General features: G+C 43.6%; 1 protein-coding gene across 1 annotated transcript in view; it reads left to right on the forward strand.

The window, feature by feature from the left end:
- Window positions 1-9,624: 9,624 nt before the first annotated feature.
- gabra5 (gamma-aminobutyric acid type A receptor subunit alpha5) overlaps window positions 9,625-22,414 on the forward strand; it is a 169,127-nt gene continuing 156,337 nt past the window's right edge. Inside the window, exon 1 of the mRNA XM_090236497.1 lies at window positions 9,625-9,883. The gene's annotated coding sequence lies outside the window, so the exon portion shown is untranslated. The remainder of the gene's footprint in view (window positions 9,884-22,414) is intronic.

The following is a 22,414-nucleotide window of genomic DNA, read 5'->3' on the forward strand; positions in this document are numbered from 1 at the left end:
CTAAGTGTCTCGGGGAACAAAACATCGATATTTTGGGTCCATGGCCAGGAAACTCTCCAGACCCTAATCCTATTGACAACTTGTGGTCAATCCTCAAGAGGCGGGTGGACAAACAAAACCCCACAAATTCTGACAAACTCCAAGCATTGATTATGCAAGAATGGGCTGCCATCAGTCAGGATGTGGTCCAGAAGTTAATTGACAGCATGCCAGGGCGGATTGCAGAGGACTTGAAAAAGAAGGGTCAACACTGCAAATATTGACACTCTGCAACTTCCTGTAAATGTCAATAAAAGCCTTTGACACATGAAATGCTTGTAAATATACTTCAGTATTCCATAGTAACATCTGACAAAAATACATAAAGACACTGAAGCAGCAAACTTTGAAAATTTATATTCGTGTCATTCTCAAAACTTTTGGCCACGACTGTAGGTGTCCTGGAGGGCAGGTAGTTTGCCGGTATGCCGGTACAGCTTGCCGTGCGGAATCAGAGAGAACAGTCAGTCCATGGCTTGGGTGGCTGGAGTCTTTAACGATTTTCCTGGCCTTCAATTCACACCACCTGATATAGTGGTCCTGGATGGCAGGGAGCTGGGCCCCAGTGATGTACTGTGCTGATTGCGTCACCGTCTGTAGCACCATGCGATCGAGGGCTGTGCTTTTGTCTTAACAAGCAGTGATGCAGCCAATCAAGATGCTCTCAATGGTACAGCTGTAGAACATTTAGAGGATTTGAGTGCCCATTCCTAACCCATTCAACTTCCTGATGGGAAAGAGACTCTGTTGCACCTTCTTCACGACTGTGGACGTTTTTTAAGTGGACCATTTTAAGTTCTTAGTGATATGGACTATGAGGAACTTAAAACTCACTCCACTGCAGCCCCGTCCATGTGGATGTTCTGCTCATCAGCCCATTTTCTATCGTCCACGATCAACCCCTTAGCACTACACTGACAGGTCACTGATCTCCTTGCTGTAGGCTGTCTTATTGTCGCTGGTGATCAGGCCTACCACTGTCATGTCGTCTTGATGATGGTGTTGGAGTCATGCATGCCCACTCAGTCGTGGATGAACAGGGAGTACAGGAGGGGACTAAGCACACCACTGTGGGGCCCCCTGTTTTGAGGGTCAGTGTGGCGAAGGTGATGTTTCCTACCCTCACCATCAGGAAGTCCAGTATCCAGTTGCAGAGGGAGAGGTTCAGTCCCATGGTCCCTACCTTTGTTATGAGCTTGGAGGGGACAATGGGGTTGAACGCTGAGCTGTAGTCAATAAACAGCATTCTCACATAGGTATTCCTCTTATCTAGGTGGGTGAGGGCAGTGTGGAGTGCAATAGAGATTGCGTCGTCTGTGGATCTGTTTGGGGTGGTGGGCAAGTTGGAGTGGGTCCAAGGTGTCTGGAATAAGGGTGTTGATGTGTGCCCATCCTCTCAAAACGTGATTACAGAAGTGAGTGATACAGGGTGGCTGTCATAGGAACAGGAATGAAGGTCGTGATTTTAGAACAAGTAGGGACAATCAGGTGCTTTAGTAAACTAAACTTCCGGAGGACCTATCATCCTTTCACTCCCTCCTCTATCTTCTCTTCCTCTGTATCTGTGTGACTTTCAATCTAAATGTCAAGTTTCCGTCTCTAACCCTTTTGGAAAATATTTTCCACCGTCTCCTTCCTCCTTAATCCTCCACCCCTTTTCCTCCTCCCTCTCGGTGAGCGAATTCGTCAACCAATTTGAAAAGAAGGTTGACAACATCCGCTCCTCATTCACTCAGCCTACTGGGTCCACTGGTCTAACTCACACAGAACTACCCTACTCCTTGACCTCTTTATCCCCTCTCTCTTCAGATGAAATCCTGCTACTAGTGACGTCCGGCCGCCCCGACAACCTGCCCACTCGACCCCATCCCTCCTCCTTTCTCCAGACCATCTCCGGCGACCTTCTCCCATTCCCCACTGCAAGTATTAACTCATCCTTAACCATTTGATACATCCCTTTGACTTAAAAAAAGGCCAGAGTTGCTCACCTCAAGAAACCAACCGTTGATCCTCTGGCTGTCTCTGATCAACTCCCTCGTTATCTCTCTCAGAATGATCTTCTTGACCCTAACCAGTCGGGCTTCAAGATGGATCACAACCAAGACTGCTCTTCTCTGTGTCACGAATGGTGTCCTTACTGCCAAAGCTGACTCTCTCTCCTCTGTTCTCATCCTCCTAGATCTGTTCGCTGCCTTCGACACCGTGAACCATCAGATCCTCCTCTCCACCCTCTCAGGGCTGGGAGTCTCAGGCTCTATCAGATCCTCCTCTCCACCCTCTCAGGGCTGGGAGTCTCAGGCTCTGCACACTCTTGGATTGCGTCCTACCTGGCCGCTCCTACCAGCTGACATGGAGAGGATCTGTGTCTGCACCATGTACTCTCACTACTGGTGTCCCCCAGGGCTCGGTTCTAGTCCCTCTCCTCTTCTCTCTATACACCAAATCACTTGTCATGTCCTCACATGGTCTCTCCTATCATTGCTATGTGGATGATACTCTACTTCTGACACTCAAAGACCTCATCACGGTTGGCAACTACACGGTGTCCCCCTCCCAGAGTGCAAAGAACCTTGGCGTGACCCTGGACAACAGCCTGTTGTTCTCTGCAAACATCAAGGCAGTGACTCGCTCCTGCAGGTTCATGTTCTACAGCAGGGTTGTCAAACCCATTACACGGAGGTCCGTGTGTCTGAGTTTTCCTTTTTTCCTTTCAATTAAGTAGTTCCTTACTAATTAGCGACCTTAATTAATCAATCAAGTACACGGATGGGGCGAAAACCTGCATGACCTCCATCGAATGAGTTTGACTCGTGCTTTACAACATCCGTAGGCACTCGTCATCTCCCATCTGGACTACTGCAACTCACTGTTGGCTGAGGTCCCTGCTTGTGCCGTCAAACCCCTGCAACTTATCCACAATGTTGCAGCTTGCCTGGTGTTCAACCTTCCTTCCCAAGTTCTCCCGTGTCACCCCACTCCCCGGCACACTCCACTGGCTTCCTGGCATACACTACACGACCGTGGTACTTGCCTACCTGAGCACTCCGTTCTGCCACCTCACCCCTTATGGGAGGGAAGCTCCCGCTCAGCCCAGTCCAAGCTTTTCTCTGACTTTGCTGATAGTTACTTTACTAAGGAAAAATTTACTGACTATGACTGAGATATGTGGTGGTCCCACCTAGCTATCTTAAGATGAATGCACTAACTGTAAGTTGCTTTGGATAAGAGCTGCTAAATGGTATCTTGTCCAATTGCCGTGTTTCAGAAAAGCAGAGAATATTGCATTTCCAAGAGTTCCATTGGTAGCAAATCCTCGATTGGAGGTCCTCCATCTTATTATCTAGTGACTGCACATTAGCCAGTAGAATGGAGGGACGATCAGAGGTCCATCTTATTATCTAGTGACTGTACATTAGCCAGTAGAATGTAGGGAAGAGATGACTGGTTTTCCCTTCACCTTAATCTCACCAGGATCCCCCATCACTTGCCTCTGTAATGCCGACGTTAGGCTCTTGGGTAGCCTGAAAACTGGTTCAGAATTACAGAAAGAGACCAGGGCAGTAGGGTCAAAGTTGAAGCCGAAATTGGGGTAGGTAACTGCCAATCTGATGTTCAGAAGTTATTGTTGGTTATAAGAGACGGTAGCAGATACATTTTGTGAAAATAAGTTAAAGAACGCCTAAAGAATCACGAAATAGCAAAGCTGGGACGGAGCTTGCAAACCGCCATCCAGCACAACGCCATCCAGCAAAACGCCATCCAGTACAACGCCATCCAGCACAACGCCATCCAGTACAACGCCATCCAGCACAACGCCATCCAGCACAACGCCATCCAGCAAAACGCCATCCAGTACAACGCCATCCAGCACAACGCCATCCAGCACAACGCCATCCAGTACAACGCCATCCAGTACAACGCCATCCAGCACAACGCCATCCAGCTCAACGCCATCCAGCTCAACGCCATCCAGTTCAACGCCATCCAGTTCAACGCCATCCAGTTCAACGCCATCCAGCACAACGCCATCCAGCTCAACGCCATCCAGTTCTACGCCATCCAGTTCAACGCCATCCAGTTCAACGCCATCCAGTTCAACGCCATCCAGTTCAACGCCATCCAGTACAACGCCATCTTACATGTCAGAGGTTCTATTATATGTTTTGTTTTGATGAGATGAAACCAGAGAAAATGCATCAGTTCTGCAGGGGTCCCTCTCCTTTTCTGTGTCTTCAGTCTACAATGAAACAGGCCTAAAAGCCCTTCACAGTGTTTTGTAAGACCATTTTGTTTTGTAAGACCAGCATGAAGCCTGCAGTGATGATTGAGTGTGTTTTAGTCAGACCAGCCTGAATCCTGCATTGATTGAGTGTTTTTTTAGTCAGACCAGGCTGAATCCTGCAGTGATGATTGAATGTTTTTTAGTAAGACCAGCATGAAGCCTGCAGTGATGATTGAGTGTGTTTTAGTCAGACCAGCCTGAAGCCTGCATTGATTGAGTGTTTTTTAGTCAGACCAGCCTGAAGCCTGCATTGATTGAGTGTTTTTTTAGTCAGACCAGGCTGAATCCTGCAGTGATGATTGAATGTTTTTTAGTAAGACCAGCATGAAGCCTGCAGTGATGATTGAGTGTGTTTTAGTCAGACCAGCCTGAATCCTGCATTGATTGAGTGTTTTTTAGTAAGACCAGCCTGAATCCTGCATTGATTGTTTTTTAGTAAGACCAGCCTGAAGCCTGCATTGATTGAGTGTTTTTTAGTCAGACCAGCCTGAAGCCTGCATTGATTGAGTGTTTTTTAGTCAGACCAGCCTGAAGCCTGCATTGATTGAGTGTTTTTTAGTCAGACCAGGCTGAAGCCTGCATTGATTGAGTGTTTTTTAGTCAGACCAGCCTGAAGCCTGCATTGATTGAGTGTTTTTTAGTCAGACCAGGCTGAATCCTGCAGTGATGATTGAATGTATTTTAGTTAGACCAGCCTGAAGCCTGGAGTGATGATTGTGTGTCCTCTCCAACATCAGCTCCTACTTGGCTCAGATACCACTCATCTATTTTTGAAGTCCACTTGATGCACACTGTTTTCCAAGGGAGGGAGGCCTGAGAATATTCTTGTTGTGTGATTTTTGATGCTACTGGATGATTTTGACATTTTAGTGTATTTATACTGCGACATCGCTGGAATGCAAAACATTCATACAGACAAAGGTGGTTGAGAGACTTTTGATTTATTTTGTAGTAAATACTGTCACGTTCTGACCTTTATTCCTTTATGTCTTTATTTAGGATGGTCAGGGCGTGAGTTGGGGTGGGCAGTCTATGTTATGTCTTTATTTAGGATGGTCAGGGTGTGAGTTGGGGTGGGCAGTCTATGTTATGTCTTTATTTAGTGTTGGTCAGGGCGTGAGTTGGGGTGGGCAGTCTATGTTATGTCTTTATTTAGTAGTGTCAGGGTGTGAGTTGGGGTGGGCAGTCTATGTTATGTCTTTATTTAGTAGTGTCAGGGTGTGAGTTGGGATGGGCAGTCTATGTTATGTCTTTATTTAGTGTTGGTCAGGGCGTGAGTTGGGGTGGGCAGTCTATGTTATGTCTTTATTTAGTAGTGTCAGGGTGTGAGTTGGGGTGGGCAGTCTATGTTATGTCTTTATTTAGTAGTGTCAGGGCGTGAGTTGGGATGGGCAGTCTATGTTATGTCTTTATTTAGTGTTGGTCAGGGCGTGAGTTGGGGTGGGCAGTCTATGTTATGTCTTTATTTAGTAGTGTCAGGGCGTGAGTTGGGATGGGCAGTCTATGTTATGTCTTTATTTAGTGTTGGTCAGGGCGTGAGTTGGGGTGGGCAGTCTATGTTATGTCTTTATTTAGTATGGTCAGGGCGTGAGTTGGGGTGTGCAGTCTATGTTATGTCTTTATTTAGTATGGTCAGGGCGTGAGTTGGGGTGTGCAGTCTATGTTATGTCTTTATTTAGTATGGTCAGGGCGTGAGTTGGGGTGTGCAGTCTATGTTATGTCTTTATTTAGTATGGTCAGGGCGTGAGTTGGGGTGTGCAGTCTATGTTATGTCTTTATTTAGTATGGTCAGGGCGTGAGTTGGGGTGGGCAGTCTATGTTCGTTTTTCTATATTTTCTATTTCTGTGTTTGGCCTGATATGGTTCTCAATCAGAGGCAGCTGTCTATCGTTGTCCCTGATTGAGAACCATAATTAGGTAGCCTGTTTTCCATTGTGTTTTGTGGATGGTTATTTTCTGTCTTTGTGTGTGTCTGCACCAGATAGAACTGTTTCAGTTGTCATTTTGTTGTTTTGTGTTTTTATTTAAATGTTCAGTTTCTTATTAAATAAGATGAACACTAACCACGCTGCACCTTGGTCCTCTGCTCCTTCTACCCAAGACAGCCGTTACAAATACAATGGAACCAGTGTCTACGGATGTATTCTACTTGTTTGTTTATAAGATGGCTAATTCCGAACCACCATACAACCCATAACAGCCCAGCATCACTGGTGACCACTTGAAGGAAAACAGCAAGTCTAATGAAAGCAAAAATTGTCTGAGAGGCGTAGCCGGCCTCTGTGTCAGCTCAGACAGACAGAGAGAGATGCCCTGAGAAGAATCAATGGTGATATTTTACACTGAGGAGAGGATGGTGACGTGGTGCTGGTCTCTGTGCATATCTAAGGTCAGGTCCAACCCTCGGGGCTGCTGTCTCCGGTCGCTCATCCATCAAGGGGAAATTGAATCGTTCCCCCTGCCAGCACGCCAAAGAGTCCAACCAATATTTTGACCCAACATCTGGCTGGTCATACTGAAAATCACAGATGACGGATCCTAATATGGGCCACAGATTTATCTCCTGCCACGGCTGTCTAAGTGGCCAAGCTCTCTCTCTCTCGCTCACTCTCTCTCTCTCTCTCGCTCTACTGTGAGAGCCCACTACTTACGAGCCCTTTCCAACGATGCAGTGTACAAAAATGCCATACAAGTAACACACGAGGTTCAATGTGCAGAGGTACAAGATATTTGAGGTAGATATGTACATGAAGGCAGGATAAAGTCTGTGTGCATCAGGATAGATAATAATAAGACTAAATTAAAGATCAGAGTAGCAGCAGCAAATGATGAATGTGTGTTGTCGGTGTGTCGGTATGAGAGTGCGTGTGTGTTTGTCAGTATGAGTGTTTGTTGTGTATGTTAATGTGTGTGTGTGTGTGTGTCAGTGTAGTTTTTGTTGTGTCGGTATGGGTGTGTGTGTTAATGTGTGTGTGTATCAGTGTAGTGTGTGTTGTGTCGGTATGGGTGAGTGTGTATGTTAATGTGTGTGTGTATCAGTGTAGTGTGTGTTGTGTCGGTATGGGTGAGTGTGTATGTTAATGTGTGTGTGTATCAGTGTAGTGTGTGTTGTGTCGGTATGGGTGAGTGTGTATGTTAATGTGTGTGTGTATCAGTGTAGTGTGTGTTGTGTCGGTATGGGTGAGTGTGTATGTTAATGTGTGTGTGTATCAGTGTAGTGTGTGTTGTGTCGGTATGGGTGAGTGTGTATGTTAATGTGTGTGTGTATCAGTGTAGTGTGTGTTGTGTCGGTATGGGTGAGTGTGTATGTTAATGTGTGTGTGTATCAGTGTACTTTGTGAATATAGTGCAGTCCATTTTGAAAGTATTCAGACCCCTTCCCCTTTTCCACATATGTTACATTACAGCCTTATCATAAAATGAAATAAATAAATACAAATCCTCATCAATCTACAAAATCCCCCATAATGACAAATCAAAAACAGGTTTTTAGAAATTTAGAAAATCTATGAAAATCTAAACTCGAAACTGAGCTCAGGTGCATTCGGTTTCCATTGATCATCCTTGAGATGTTTCTACAACTTGATTGGAGTCCACCTGTGTTAAATTCAATTGATTGGACATGATTTTGGAAAGGCACACAACTGTCTATATAAGGTCCCACAGTTGACAGTGGATGCCAGCGCAAAAACCAAGCCATGAGGTCGACGGAATTGTTCGTAAAGCTCCGAGACAGCATTAAAGGTCCCCAAGAACACAGTGGCATCCATCGTTCTTAAATGGAAGAAGTTTGGAACCACCAAGACTCTTCCTAGAGCTAGCAACCCGGCCAAACTGAGCAATTGGGGGAGAAGGGCATTGGTCAGGGAGGTGACCAAGAACCCGATGGTCACTCTGACAGAGCTCCAGAGTTCCTCTGTTTAGATGGGAGAATCTTCCAGAAGGACAACCATCTATGCAGCACTCCACCAATCAGGCCTTTATGGTAGAATAGCCGGACGGAAGCCACTCCTCAGTAAAAGGTAAATGACAACCCGCGTGGAGTTTGCCAAAAGGCACCTAAAAGACTCTCAGACCATGAGAAAAGACTCTCTGATCGGATGAAACCAAGATAGGACTCTTTGGCCTGAATGCCAAGAATCACATCTGGAGGAAACCTGGCACCATCCCTACAGTGAAGCATGGTGGTGGCAGCATCATTCTGTGGGGATGCTTTTCAGCGGCAGGGACTGGGAGACTAGTCAGGATCGAGGGGAAAATGAGGCTCCAGCCGCAGGATGACACCGGCCAGGGGGACGGCCCCGAGGGCGAGGAGTGGGTCGGTTCGGAAATGAAAATCCAGGATGATGTTGGGGTCCAGGATGTCTGTCGTTGGGACCCAACAGCGCTCCTCTGGGCCATACCCCTCCCAGTCCACCAGGTACTGGAGCGGACCCCCACGACGTCGGGAATCCAGGAGGAACCTGATGGAATAGGTGGGAGTCCCCTCAACTTCCAGGGGAGGTGCAGGGGTGTCGCGGGGGACGGCACCAGCCAGGGGAGCAGGAACCACCAGCCTGAGGGAGATATGAAAAGAGATCTGGTAGTTGATTGAGAGTTGTATGCGATAATGACGGGGACCAGGTGTGGTTAATGACGGGGACCAGGTGTGGTTAATGACGGGGACCAGGTGTGGTTAATGACGGGGACCAGGTGTGGTTAATGACGGAGACCAGGTGTGGTTAATGACGGGGACCAGGTGTGGATAATGACGGGGACCAGGTGTGGATAATGACGGGGACCAGGTGTGGATAATGACGGGGACCAGGTGTGGATAATGACGGGGACCAGGTGTGGTTAATGACGGGGACCAGGTGTGCGTTAAAACCAGTTGGATATAGGGGGCGCTATTTTAATTTTTGGATGAAAAACGTTCCCGTTTTAAACAAGATATTGTGTCACGAAAAGATGCTCGACAATGCATATAATTGACAGCTTTGGAAAGAAAACACTCTGACGTTTCCAAAACTGCAAAGATATTGTCTGTGAGTGCAACAGAACTGATGTTACAGGCGAAACCCAGATAAAAATCCAATCAGGAAGTGCCGCATTTTTTGAAACCGCCTCATGCCAATGACTCCTTATATGGCTGTGAATGAGCTACGAATGTGCTTACGTTTTCCACGCATTCCCCAAGGTGTCTACAGCATTGTGACGTCTTTTTAGGCATTTTAATTGGAGAATAGCTGTAAGGGACCATATTTGGCGAGTGGTCACATGGTGTCTCCCGGAGAAAATCTTGCGTAAAATTCTGAGGTAGCCATTTTTCCAATCACTTCTTATGAGAAAACAATTGCCTCAACGGATATATTATCGAATATATATGTTAAAAACACCTTGAGGATGGATCCTAAACAACGTTTGCCATGTTTCTGTCGATATTATGGAGCAAATTTTGAAAAAAGTTTGCCGTTATAGTTGAAGTATTTTTTGGTCGATTTCTCAGCCAAAACTGATGAACAAAGGAACATTTGCTATCTAACTGGGAGTCTCCTGAGTGAAAGCATCTGAAGTTATTCAAAGGTAAATTATTTAATTTGGTTGCTTTTCTTATTTTCGTGAAAATGTTGCCTGCTGCCAGCAGAGCCTAGCATACCATTATGCGATGATAAACTTACACAAATGCTTGTCTAGCGTTGGCTGTAACGCATATTTTGAAAATCTGAGATGACAGTGTTGTTAACAAAAGGCTAAGCTTGTGTTTGAATATATTTATTTCATTTCATTTGCGATTTTCATAAATAGGAAAAGTTGCGTTATGGTAATACGCTTGAGGCTATGATTACGCTCCCGGATACGGGATTGCTAGTTGCTAGAGGTTAAGAGATAGTCAGGGCTGGTAGTTAGTAGATCGGCGACGTCGACCGCCGGAGTTGGCGTGACAGACATTTTGAGATGGTCAAGTCTTCGATACTGGGTAAGCCTACAAGGTAGGGAGTGATGTATTTTCTGTTTGTCCAGATTGACATAGTCTATTTGTTGAAAACACAGAACATTATAATGAATACTTTCTGTATGCTTTATTGGTTGTGTGGTGAATTGGTACAGAAACCTGTTGGAACATCTGTTACATACATTTTATATAATTATTCATATATTTTATAGAATTTTTAATATATTCTTTGATGTAGTGCGTTTTCTGGTGTTTTTGAGGTACTCAATTTGAAATATGCAATATTTGTTAAAACTTCTCCGAGATATGTGGGACACTAGCATCCCACCTCGCCAACAGCCAGTCAAATTGCAGGGCGCCAAATTCAAAACAACAGAAATCTCATAATTAAAATTATACACCATTTTAAAGAAACTTCTTGTTAATAATCCAGCCACAGTGTCTGATTTTTAAAAAGGCTTTACGGCGAAAGCACACCTTTCAATTATGTTAGGTCAGCGCCTAGCCACAGAAAACCATAGAGACATTTTCCAAAGAAGGAGAGGTGTCACATTAGACAGAAATAGCGTAAAAATGAATCACTAACCTTTGATCTTCATCGGAATGCACTCCCAGGAATCCCAGTTCCACAATAAATGTTTGTTTTGTTCTTTTTGCTCTTTTTGTTTGTGCGTTTTAGTTCACAAATCCAAATTCACAAAGGCGCAGGCACTTAGTCCAGACGAAAAGTCAAAACAGTTCCATTAGTTTGTAGAAACATGTCAAACGATGTATATAATCAATCTTTAGGATGTTTTTATAGTAAATCTTCAATAATATTCCAACCGGAATAATTCCTTTGTCTTTAGAAATGAAAAATAACAGAGCTCGCTCTCACTGCCGCGCAAGTGACTTAGCTCATGGCATTCTGCCAGACCCCTGATTCAAACAGCTCTTATTCGCTTCATAGTAGAAGACAGAAACAAGGTTCTAAAGACTGTTGACATCTAGTGGAATGAAGTGCAATTATGAAGTGCAATATGACCCCATAGACACTGTATATTGGATAGGCAATGACTTGAAAAACTACAAACCTCAGATTTCCCACTTCCTGGTTGCATTTTTTTCTCAGGTTTTTGCCTGCCATATGAGTTCTGTTATACTCAGACATCATTCAAACAGTTTTTGAAGTTTTCGTGTTTTCTATCCAAATCTACTAATTATATGCATATTCTAGCTTTTGGGCCTGAGTAGCAGGCAGTTTACTCTGGGCACCTTATTCATACAAGCTACTCAATACTGCCCCCAATCCCAAAGAAGTTATGCCGTTTGCCAAATTTTACAGTGAGTGCGAGACACTGTGGCTTGTAGGCCTGTCCAGGTCTGTGAAATTTGGTGGAGGATCAGTGATGATCTGAGTGTGCTTCAGCAAGGCTGGAAAAGGGCAGGTTTGTCTTTGTGAAGGACGCTTGAATCAAGCCATGTACAAGGTTGTCCTGGAAGAAAACTTGCTTCCATCTGCTCTGACAATGTTCCCCAACTCTGAGGCTTGTTTCTTCCTTCAGGACGATGCTCTGTGCCACACAGCCAGGTCAATCAAGGTGTGTGTGGAGGACCACCAGATCAAGATCCTGTCATGGCCAGCTCAATCTCCAGACCTGAACATTAAAAAACCTCTAGAATGTGATCAAGAGGAGATGGATGGACACAAGCCATCAAACAAAGCCGAGCTGCTTGAATTTTTGCGCCAGGAGTGACATAAAGCCACTCAACACCAATGTGAAAGACTGGTGGAGAGCATGCCAAGACAGATGAAAGCTGTGATTGAAAATCAGGGTTATTCTACCAAATATTGATTTCTGAACTCCTCCTAAATTAAAACATTTGTGTTGTGTTGTTTAAAAATGAAAATGAACTTATTTTCTTTGCATTATTCAAGGTCTGACAACACCGCAGCTTTTTTTGTTATTTTGACCAGTTGTCATTTTCTTCAAATAAATGCTCTAAATGACAATATTTTTATTTGGATTTTGTGAGAAATGTTGTCAGTAGTTTATAGAATAAAACAAAAATGTAAATTTTACCCAAACACATACCTAAAAATAGTAAAACCAGAGAAACTGATCATTTTTGCAGTGGTGTTACTGTAATTTAATGATGTCAATGTGTTTTCATTAATTGAAAACCCTTAATCTATTTTATGAGAATTTGTAAGATTCTTGTTTGCATAAAATAGACGGAGACCAGTCTTTTCAATAATAGGCAACAGAATTTATTCTCGGAGCGGGGTCACTTCACCACGAGCAACAGTTTATATACAAATCATGACGTCATTTTTTTGTTTTAACAGAATCCCCTCCTCTCGACCGGGACAAAGTGAGGTGAAAAGTTCATTCTAACTTACTAACACACTCCCAGGTAAATTTTGACCCCTCAACATTATCGATCACCACTGAGCTGACAGTTCTAATTAACAGAAAACTTAGGAATGCACTCACTGTCTTATCTAAAAACCCCAGAGCTCTGTTCCGTAGGTTCAACCATAGGTTAACGACCTTATCTGTTTACACAGTCCACAACCCATTCGTTATCTTCCTAGTTGGAATGGTGTTCATTAACTTTAATTACTCCTTGTCTGTGTCACACAATCCCATCGTATGAACTCATATAGTTAATCAGATATAATAAAACAGAGTACAAGTTTACTTAGTTACAGTTCCATTTAAAATGGAATTTGTTCAGTCATTTAATCATAACTTTCCCAACAAGTGGTCTCTTAATTTTTTCCAGAGCATCAGAGACATCATCTTATTATGTCATTGTTTCTCCCCCAACACCACTTTCCATCCATTTGTATAACAGACCCTCATGTTAAATTGATAAACGTTTTTTGAAATCAACAAAGCATGAGAAGACTGGCCTTTTTTTGTCAATTAGGGTTTGCAGGGTGAATACATAGTCTATCGTACGTTCATTTGTTAAAAAGGCAATTTGACATTTGCTCAGTACATTGTTTTCACTGAGGAAATGTACGAGTCTGCTGTTAATGATAATGCAGAGGATTGTGCCAAAGTTGCTGTTGACGCATATCCCACAGTAGTTATTGGGGTCAAATTTGTTTCCACTTTTGTGGATTGGGCTGATACGTCCTTGGTTCCAAATATTGGGGAGATGCCAGAGCCAAGGATGATGTTAAAGAGTGTAACAGATCTCTTTGTCGTCTGACGACGAGTATGAAATATCGGACCAATGCGCAGCGTGGTAAGTGTCCATGTTCATATTTATTTAAACTCCGAACACTAAACAAATAACAAAGAGAATGAAACAAAATTAAACAGTTCTGTAAGGTGACATACACTAAACAGAAAATAACCACCCACAAACAAGAGTAGGAAAACAGGCTACCTACGTATGATTCTCAATCAGAGACAACAAACGACACCTGCCTCTGATTGAGAACCATACTAGGCCAAACACAGAAATATGAACACAAGAAAAAAAACAGAATGCCCACCCCAACTCACGCCCCGACCAACCTAAAATAGAAACATACAAAAGGAACTAAGGTCAGGACATGACAAAGAGTTTAAGTATAGCCAATCGGAATTTCTCTGGTCTGTATATTTGATAATTTATGTAGGATACCCATAGATGGAGTGCTTGTAGTTTAGTTGTTTAGTTTATTCAGTGTAACTAGAGAGTCCAGTGGGTTCTGGTTCTGGTAGTCTTTAATAGTTGATTCTAAGATTTGTATTTGATCATGCATATGTTTTTGCTGCTTGTTCTTTGATATAGAGCCAAAAAGATTAGAGAAGTGGTTTATCCAAACATCTCCGTTTTTGCTGTGTCCCAGTTCAATTCTATGTGATTCACCGTAGTGAAGGCGTAGACTCAGGTTTTCTGGGTCTCTATGTTTTTGGTTGGATAGGTCTCTCAATTTCACTCTTAGGTTTTTGTATTCTTCATCAAATCATTTGTTTTCCTTTTCTTATATTGTGTATTTTTACATTTTTTGGTTGGATAGGGAAAGGTCAAATATACTGTTTAGATTTTCGACTGCCAAGTTTACAAATTCACTATTACAGTGAAATATTTTGTCCAGGAAGATGTCTAAAATGAATTGAATTTGTTGTTGCCAAATTGTTTTTTGGTAGGTTTCTACATAACTTTCCTTCCATCTATAGCATTTCATAATATTATTCAGTTCCTTTGGCTTTGATGTCTCATGACTGAGTATTGCTCTGTTCAGGTAGATTGTGATTTTGCTGTGATCTGATAGGGGTGTCAGTGGGCTGATTGGGCTGAGTTCACTGATTAAGTCATCTACAGTACTACTGCCAAGGGATGAGCTGTAGGTGTACCTACCGTAAGAGTCTCCTCGAAGCCTATTCACTATTCCATTCACTATGTACAGACCTCTGTGACAGAGGGGCGGCAGGTAGCCTCAGAGTTGTGGCCATTTTTGTTAGTTATTTTGTCATCCTTCACTCATGCTGCCAAACATACCCTCGTAAAACTTCGGTGATGTCGTCTATAAAATAGCCTCCAACACTCTACTCAACAAACTGGATTCAGTCTATCACAGTGCTATCCGTTTTGTAACCAAAGCCCCATACACTACTCACCATTGAGACCTGTATGCTCTCGTTGGTTGGCCCTCGCTTCATACTCGTCGCCAAACCCACTGGCTACAGGTTATCTACAAGACTCTGCTAGGTAAAGCCCCACCTTATCTCAGCTCACTGGTCACCATAGCAGGACCCACTCGTAGCACGCGCTCCAGCAGGTATATCTCTCTGGTCACCCCCAAAGGCAATTCCTCCTTTGGTCATCTTTCCTTCCAGTTTCCAGTTCTCTTCTGCCAATGACTGGAACGAACTGCAAAAATCTCTGAAGCTGGAGACTCACATCTCCCTCACTAGCTTTAAGCACCAGCTGTCAGAGCATTTTACAGATCACTGCACCTGTACATAGCCCATCTGTAAACAGCCCATCTATCTACCTACCCTCACCCCCATACTGTATTTATTTATTTATCTTGCTCCTTTGCACCCCGGTATCTCTACTTGCACATTCATATTCTGCACATCTTCTGCACATCTACCATTCCAGTGTTTAACTGCTATATTGTAATTACTTCGCTACCATGGCCTGTTTATTGCCTTAACTTACCTCATTTGCACTCACTGTATATAGACTTTTTGTTTTCTTTTGTTCTACTGTATTATTGACTGAATGTTTTGTTTATTCCATGTGTAACTCTGTGTTGTTGCATGTGTCACACTGCTTTGCTTTATCTTGGCCAGGTCGCAGTTGCAAATGAGAACTTGTTCTCAACTAGCCGGATGGTTAAATAAAGGTGAAATAAAATAAAATAGTTGTCTAGGGGGGCATATTTTTTATTATTGAACCTTTATTTAACTAGGCAAATTCTTATTTACAATGACGGCCTACCGGGGAACACTGGGTTAACTGCCTTGTTCAGGGGCAGAACGACAGATTTTTAACGTTGTCAGCTCGGAGATTCAAACCAGCAACTTTTCTGTGACTGGCCCATCACTCTAACCACTAGACTACCTGCCGCCCCATATTTGGGAGGGAATACTGTCACCTCCAGGTAGGTGTTTGTCCCCCTGTGTGTTGAGGGTGTCAGGATTTTGTCCAGTTCTGGCATTTAGGTCACCACAGACTAGTACATGTTCCTGGGCCTGGAAATGATTGATTTCCCCCTCCAGGATGGAGAAGCTGTCTTCATTAAAGTATGGGGATTCTAGTGGGGGATATAGGTAGCACACAGGAGGACATTTTTCTATGTTAGGATCATTTCCTTCTTAATCATTTCTAGCCAGATAGTTTCACCATAGTTTTTGTCCGCCATAGTTTTTGTCCGCCTCCTCCTCGACCTCGGACTGGGGACCCTCGCCACGGGTCCAGAATGGACGGGAGATTCCGGCAGCGCCGGACAGTTGGGAGACTCCGACAGCGCCGGAGTGAAGGACGACTCCGGCCGCGCCGGACAGGCGGGAGACTCCGGCAGCTCCGGAGTGAAGGGCGATTCTGGCATCGCCGGCATGACAGGCAGCTCTGGCAGCTCCTGGCTGACTGACGGCTCTGGCAGCTCCTGGCAGACTGACTGCTCAGGACAGACTGGCGGCTCTGGCGGCTCAGGACAGACTGGCGGCACTCGCGGCTCAGGACAGACTGGCGGCTCTGGCGGCTCAGGACAGACTGGCGGCTCAGGACAGACTGGCTACTCTGGCGGCTCAGGACAGACTGGCTACTCTGGCGGCTCAGGACAGACTGGCTGCTCTGGCGGCTCAGGACAGACGGGAGACTCGTGCAGCGCTGGAGAGGAGGAAGGCTTTGACAGCACTGGACAGGTGGGAGCACTTGTAGGGAGAAGACGGAGAGACAGCCTGGTGCGGGGGGCTGCCACCGGAGGGCTGGTACGTGGAGGTGGCACCGGACAGACCGGACCGTGAAGGCGCACTGGAGCTCTTGAGCACCGAGCCTGCCCAACCTTACCTGGTTGAATGCTCCCCGTAGCCAGGCCAGTGCGGTGAGTTGGAATAGCCCGCACTGGGCTGTGCTGGCGAACTGGGGAAACCATGTGTAAGGCTGGTGCCATGTACGCCGGCCCGAGGAGACGCACTGGAGACCAGATGCGTAGAGCCAGCTTCATGGCACCTGACTTGATGCCCACTCTAGCACGGCCGATACGAGGATTTGGAATGTACCGCACCGGGCTATGCACCCGCACTGGGGACACCGTGCGCTTCACAGCATAACACGGTGCCTGCCCGGTCCCTCTCGCTCTCCGGTAAGCACGGGGAGTTGGCTCAGGTCTCCTACCTGACTTAGCCACACTCCCCGTGTGCCTCCGCCAATACATTTTTGGGGCTGCCTCTCAAACTTCCAGCCGCGCTGCCGTGCTGCCTCCTCATACCATCGCCTCTCTGTTTTTGCTGCCTGCAGCTCTGCTTTAGGGCGGCGATATTCCCCTGCTTGTGCCCAGGGTCCCTTGCCGTCCAAAATCTCCTCCCAAGTCCAGGAGTCTTGTGTTTTCAGACGCTGCTGCTGCCATGCTGCTTGGTCCTCTTGTGGTGGGTGTTTCTGTAACAGATTTCCTCCTCTTCGTCTGAGGAGGAGTAAGGATCGGACCAAAGCGCAGCGTGGTAAGTGTTCATAATTCTAATTAAAGGAAGCACTGAACACTGAATCAATACAAAAATAACAAAATGAACGAACGAAACGAAACAGTCCTGTCTGGTGACATACACACATAACACAAAGACAGAAAATAAACACCCACGAAACCCAAGTGGAAAAAGGCTACCTAAGTATGATTCTCAATCAGAGACAACTAACGATACCTGCCTCTGATTGAGAACCATACTAGGCTGAACACAAAAACCAACATAGAAAAACAAACAGACTGCCCACCCCAACTCACGCCCTGACCATACAAAAACAAAGACAAAACAAAGGAACTAAGGTCAGAACGTGACACCAGAGATACAGAGGAAACTGAATGATGATCCCATTCATTCAGAAGTAATTGATAAAGAAATCCATTTTCTATGGATTAACTGCTGGAAAATTCATTCCCATGTATAAGACCTGTCCACAGCCATTTAGATCTGTGTGTCTCTAAATTCTATATATAAAAATATGGTTTTACACCAGATAGGTGCAGTGAATTGTGTTGTTTTACAGAGTCAGCCATAGTTGCACAGCGCCATCTTACATGTCAAAGAGGTTCCATTACATGTATTGATGAGATGAAACCAGAGAAAATGCTTCAGTTCTGCAGGGGTCCCTCTCTTTTTCTGTGTCTTCAGTCTACAATGAAACAGGCCTAAAAGCCCTTCACAGTGTAGGCAGACAGAAGTCATTTTTTTGTCAAAACCAGCATAAAACCTGCAGTGATAACAGAGTGTGTTTTAGTCAGACCAGCCTGAATCCTGAAGTGACGACAGAGTGTCTGCCCTCCGAATTCATATTCATTACATAAAACTTCAATTTTTAAAAACATTTATCAAAAAAAAGCTATATACACTACATGACCAAAATTATCTGGACACCTGCTCCACTCTTCTGGGAAGGCTTTCCACTAGATGTTGGAACATTGCTGCGGGGACTAGCTTCATTTCAGCCACAACAGCATTAGTGAGGATGGGCACTGATGTTGGGCGATCAGGCCTGGTTCACAGTCAGCGTTCCAATTCCTCCCAAAGCTGTTTGATGGGTTTGATGTCAGGGCTCTGTGCAGGCCAGTCAAGTTCTTCCACACCAATCTCGACAAACTACTTCTGTATGGACCTCCCTTTGTGCACAGGGGCATTGTGAAAGTTGGTTTCAACATGACATCTTCAGGATATCATGATTTCCCATTATCAAACACATTTATCAACAATAACTATGTAATTCTGCATATATTATCATACATTAACTCACTAACAGTCATTCTTGAGCTGTTCAAGCTAGAGACCCCAAACTAACTTTCACATGTTCAGGCTATCCTAACTTCAAATTCTTTAAAATGTATATCAACTATAACTATATAAATTAGTAACTCTATAACCATTCAAACTAGACTTTCACATCTTCAGTCTATCCTATCCAACCTATCTTATCCAATCCTATCCAACCAATCCTATCAAATCCCATCCTATCCAACCAATCCTATCATATCCTATCCAATCCTATCCGATCCAAACAATCCTATCCTAATCTATCCAATCCTATCCAAAAAATCCTATCCAATCCTATCCAACCAATCATATCCTATCTAACCAATCCTATCCTATCAAATGCTATCCATCCAATCCTATCATATCCTACCAAGCCAATTAATCCAACCAATCCTACCCTATCCAACAAATCCGATCCTATCAAACCAATCCTATCCAAACAATCCAATCCAATCCAACCAATCCTATCTAATCCAAAAAATCCTATCCAATCCTATCCAAACAATCCTAGCTCATCCTATCCAACCAATCATATTATAGCCAACCAATCCTATCCAACCAATCCTGTCCTATCCTATCCAACCAATCCTATCCTATCTTATCCTATCCAACCAATCCTATCATATCCTATCCAACCAATCCAAGCCTATCCAACCTATCCTATCCAAACAATCGTATCCGATCCAACCTATCCTATCCTACCCAACCTATCCAAGACTATCCTATCCAACCTATCATATCCTATCCTGTCCAACCAATCCTATCCTATCCAACCAATCATATTATATCCAACCAATCCGATCCAACCAATCCTGTCCTATCCTATCCAACCAATCCTCTCCTATCCAACCAATCCTATCCAAACAATACTATCCTATCTATCCTATCCTATCCCATTCCTATCCTATCCAACCAATCATATTATATCCAACCAATCCTGTCTTATCCTATCCAACCAATCCTCTCCTATCCAACCAATCCAACCAATCCTATCATATCATATCCAACCAATCCAAGCATATCCAACCATTTCTATTCTATCCAACCAATCATATCATATCCCACCAATCCTATCCAATCCTATCCAACCAAGCCTGTCCTATCCTATCCAACCTATCCTATCCAACCAATCCAATCCTATCCAAACAATCCTATCCTATACAACCAATTATATCCTATTTTATCCTATCCTATCCAACATATCCTATCCTATCCAACCTATCCTATCCATCCTATCCTATCCTATCAAATCCTATCCAACCAATATTATCATATCTAACCAAACCTATCATATCCAACCAATCTTATCCTATACAACCTATCCTATCCAACCTATCCTATCCAACCAATTCTATCATATCCAAACAATCCTATCCGATCGTATCCAATCCAATCCTATCTATCCAGACTATCCTATCCAACCAATCATATCCTATCATATCCTATCCAACCATTCCAATCCTATCCAACCAGTTGTATACCTTTCAAACCAATCCAATCCAACCTATCCTATCCAACCAATCCTATCCAACCAATCCAAGACTATCCTAACCATCCTATCCAATCGTATCCTATCCTATCCAACCATTCATATCCTATCCAACCAATCCTATCCAAAAAATCCTATCCTATCCAATCCCATCCAACCATTCCTATCCTATCTAACCAATCCTATCCTATCAAATGCTATCCATCCAATCCTATTATATCCTATCCAGCCAATTAATCCAACCAATCCTACCCTATCCAACAAATCCGATCCTATCAAACCAATCCTATCCAAACAATCCAATCCTATCCAACCAATCCTATCTAATCCAAAAAATCCTATCCAATCCTATCCAAACAATCCTAGCTCATCCTATCCAACCAATCCTATCCTATCCCATTCCTATCCTATCCAACCAATCATATTATATCCAACCAATCCTATCCAACCAATCCTGTCCTATCCAATCCTGTCCTATCCTATCCAATCAATCCTATCCAACCAATTCTATCCTCTCCAACCAATCCTATCCTATAAAACCAATTCTATCCTATCTTATCCTATCCTATCCAACCAATCCTGTCATATCCTATCCAACCAATCCAATTCTATCCAACCTATCCTATCCTATCCAACCTATCCTATCCTACCCAACCAATCCAAGACTATCCTATCCAACCTATCATATCATATCCTATCCAACCAATCCTATCCTATCTTATCCCATTCCTATCCTATCCAAGCAATCATATTATATCCAACCAATCCTATCCAACCAATCCTGTCCTCTCCTATCCAACCAATCCTCTCATATCCAACCAATCCAATCCTGTCCAACTAACTTTCACATGTTCAGGCTATCCTAACTTCAAATTCTTTAAAATGTATATCAACTATAACTATATAAATTAGTAACTCTATAACCATTCAAACTAGACTTTCACATCTTCAGTCTATCCTATCCAACCTATCTTATCCAATCCTATCCAACCAATCCTATCAAATCCCATCCTATCCAACCAATCCTATCATATCCTATCCAATCCTATCCGATCCAAACAATCCTATCCTAATCTATCCAATCCTATCCAACCAATCATATCCTATCTAACCAATCCTATCCTATCAAATGCTATCCATCCAATCCTATCATATCCTACCAAGCCAATTAATCCAACCAATCCTACCCTATCCAACAAATCCGATCCTATCAAACCAATCCTATCCAAACAATCCAATCCAATCCAACCAATCCTATCTAATCCAAAAAATCCTATCCAATCCTATCCAAACAATCCTAGCTCATCCTATCCAACCAATCATATTATATCCAACCAATCCTATCCAACCAATCCTGTCCTATCCTATCCAACCAATCCTATCCTATCTTATCCTATCCAACCAATCATATCATATCCTATCCAACCAATCCAAGCCTATCCAACCTATCCTATCCAAACAATCGTATCCGATCCAACCTATCCTATCCTACCCAACCTATCCAAGACTATCCGATCCAACCTATCCTATCCTACCCAACCTATCCAATCCTATCCTATCCAACCAATCCTATCCTATCCAACCAATCATATTATATCCAACCAATCCTATCCAACCAATCCTGTCCTATCCTATCCAACCAATCCTCTCCTATCCAACCAATCCTATCCAAACAATACTATCCTATCTATCCTATCCTATCCCATTCCTATCCTATCCAACCAATCATATTATATCCAACCAATCCTGTCCTATCCTATCCAACCAATCCTCTCCTATCCAACCAATCCAACCAATCCTATCATATCATATCCAACCAATCCAAGCATATCCAACCATTTCTATTCTATCCAACCAATCATATCATATCCCACCAATCCTATCCAATCCTATCCAACCAAGCCTGTCCTATCCTATCCAACCAATCCAATCCTATCCAACCAATCCTATCCTATACAACCAATTATATCCTATTTTATCCTATCCTATCCAACATATCCTATCCTATCCAACCTATCCTATCCTATCCATCCTATCCTATCCTATCAAATCCTATCCAACCAATATTATCATATCTAACCAAACCTATCATATCCAACCAATCTTATCCTATACAACCTATCCTATCCAACCTATCCTATCCAACCAATTCTATCATATCCAAACAATCCTATCCGATCGTATCCAATCCAATCCTATCCAAACAATCCAATCCTATC

The sequence above is a fragment of the Oncorhynchus mykiss genome, chromosome 5 (genome assembly GCF_057628025.1).
Source record: "Oncorhynchus mykiss isolate SJ-2025 chromosome 5, ASM5762802v1, whole genome shotgun sequence".
Taxonomy (NCBI): domain Eukaryota; kingdom Metazoa; phylum Chordata; class Actinopteri; order Salmoniformes; family Salmonidae; genus Oncorhynchus; species Oncorhynchus mykiss.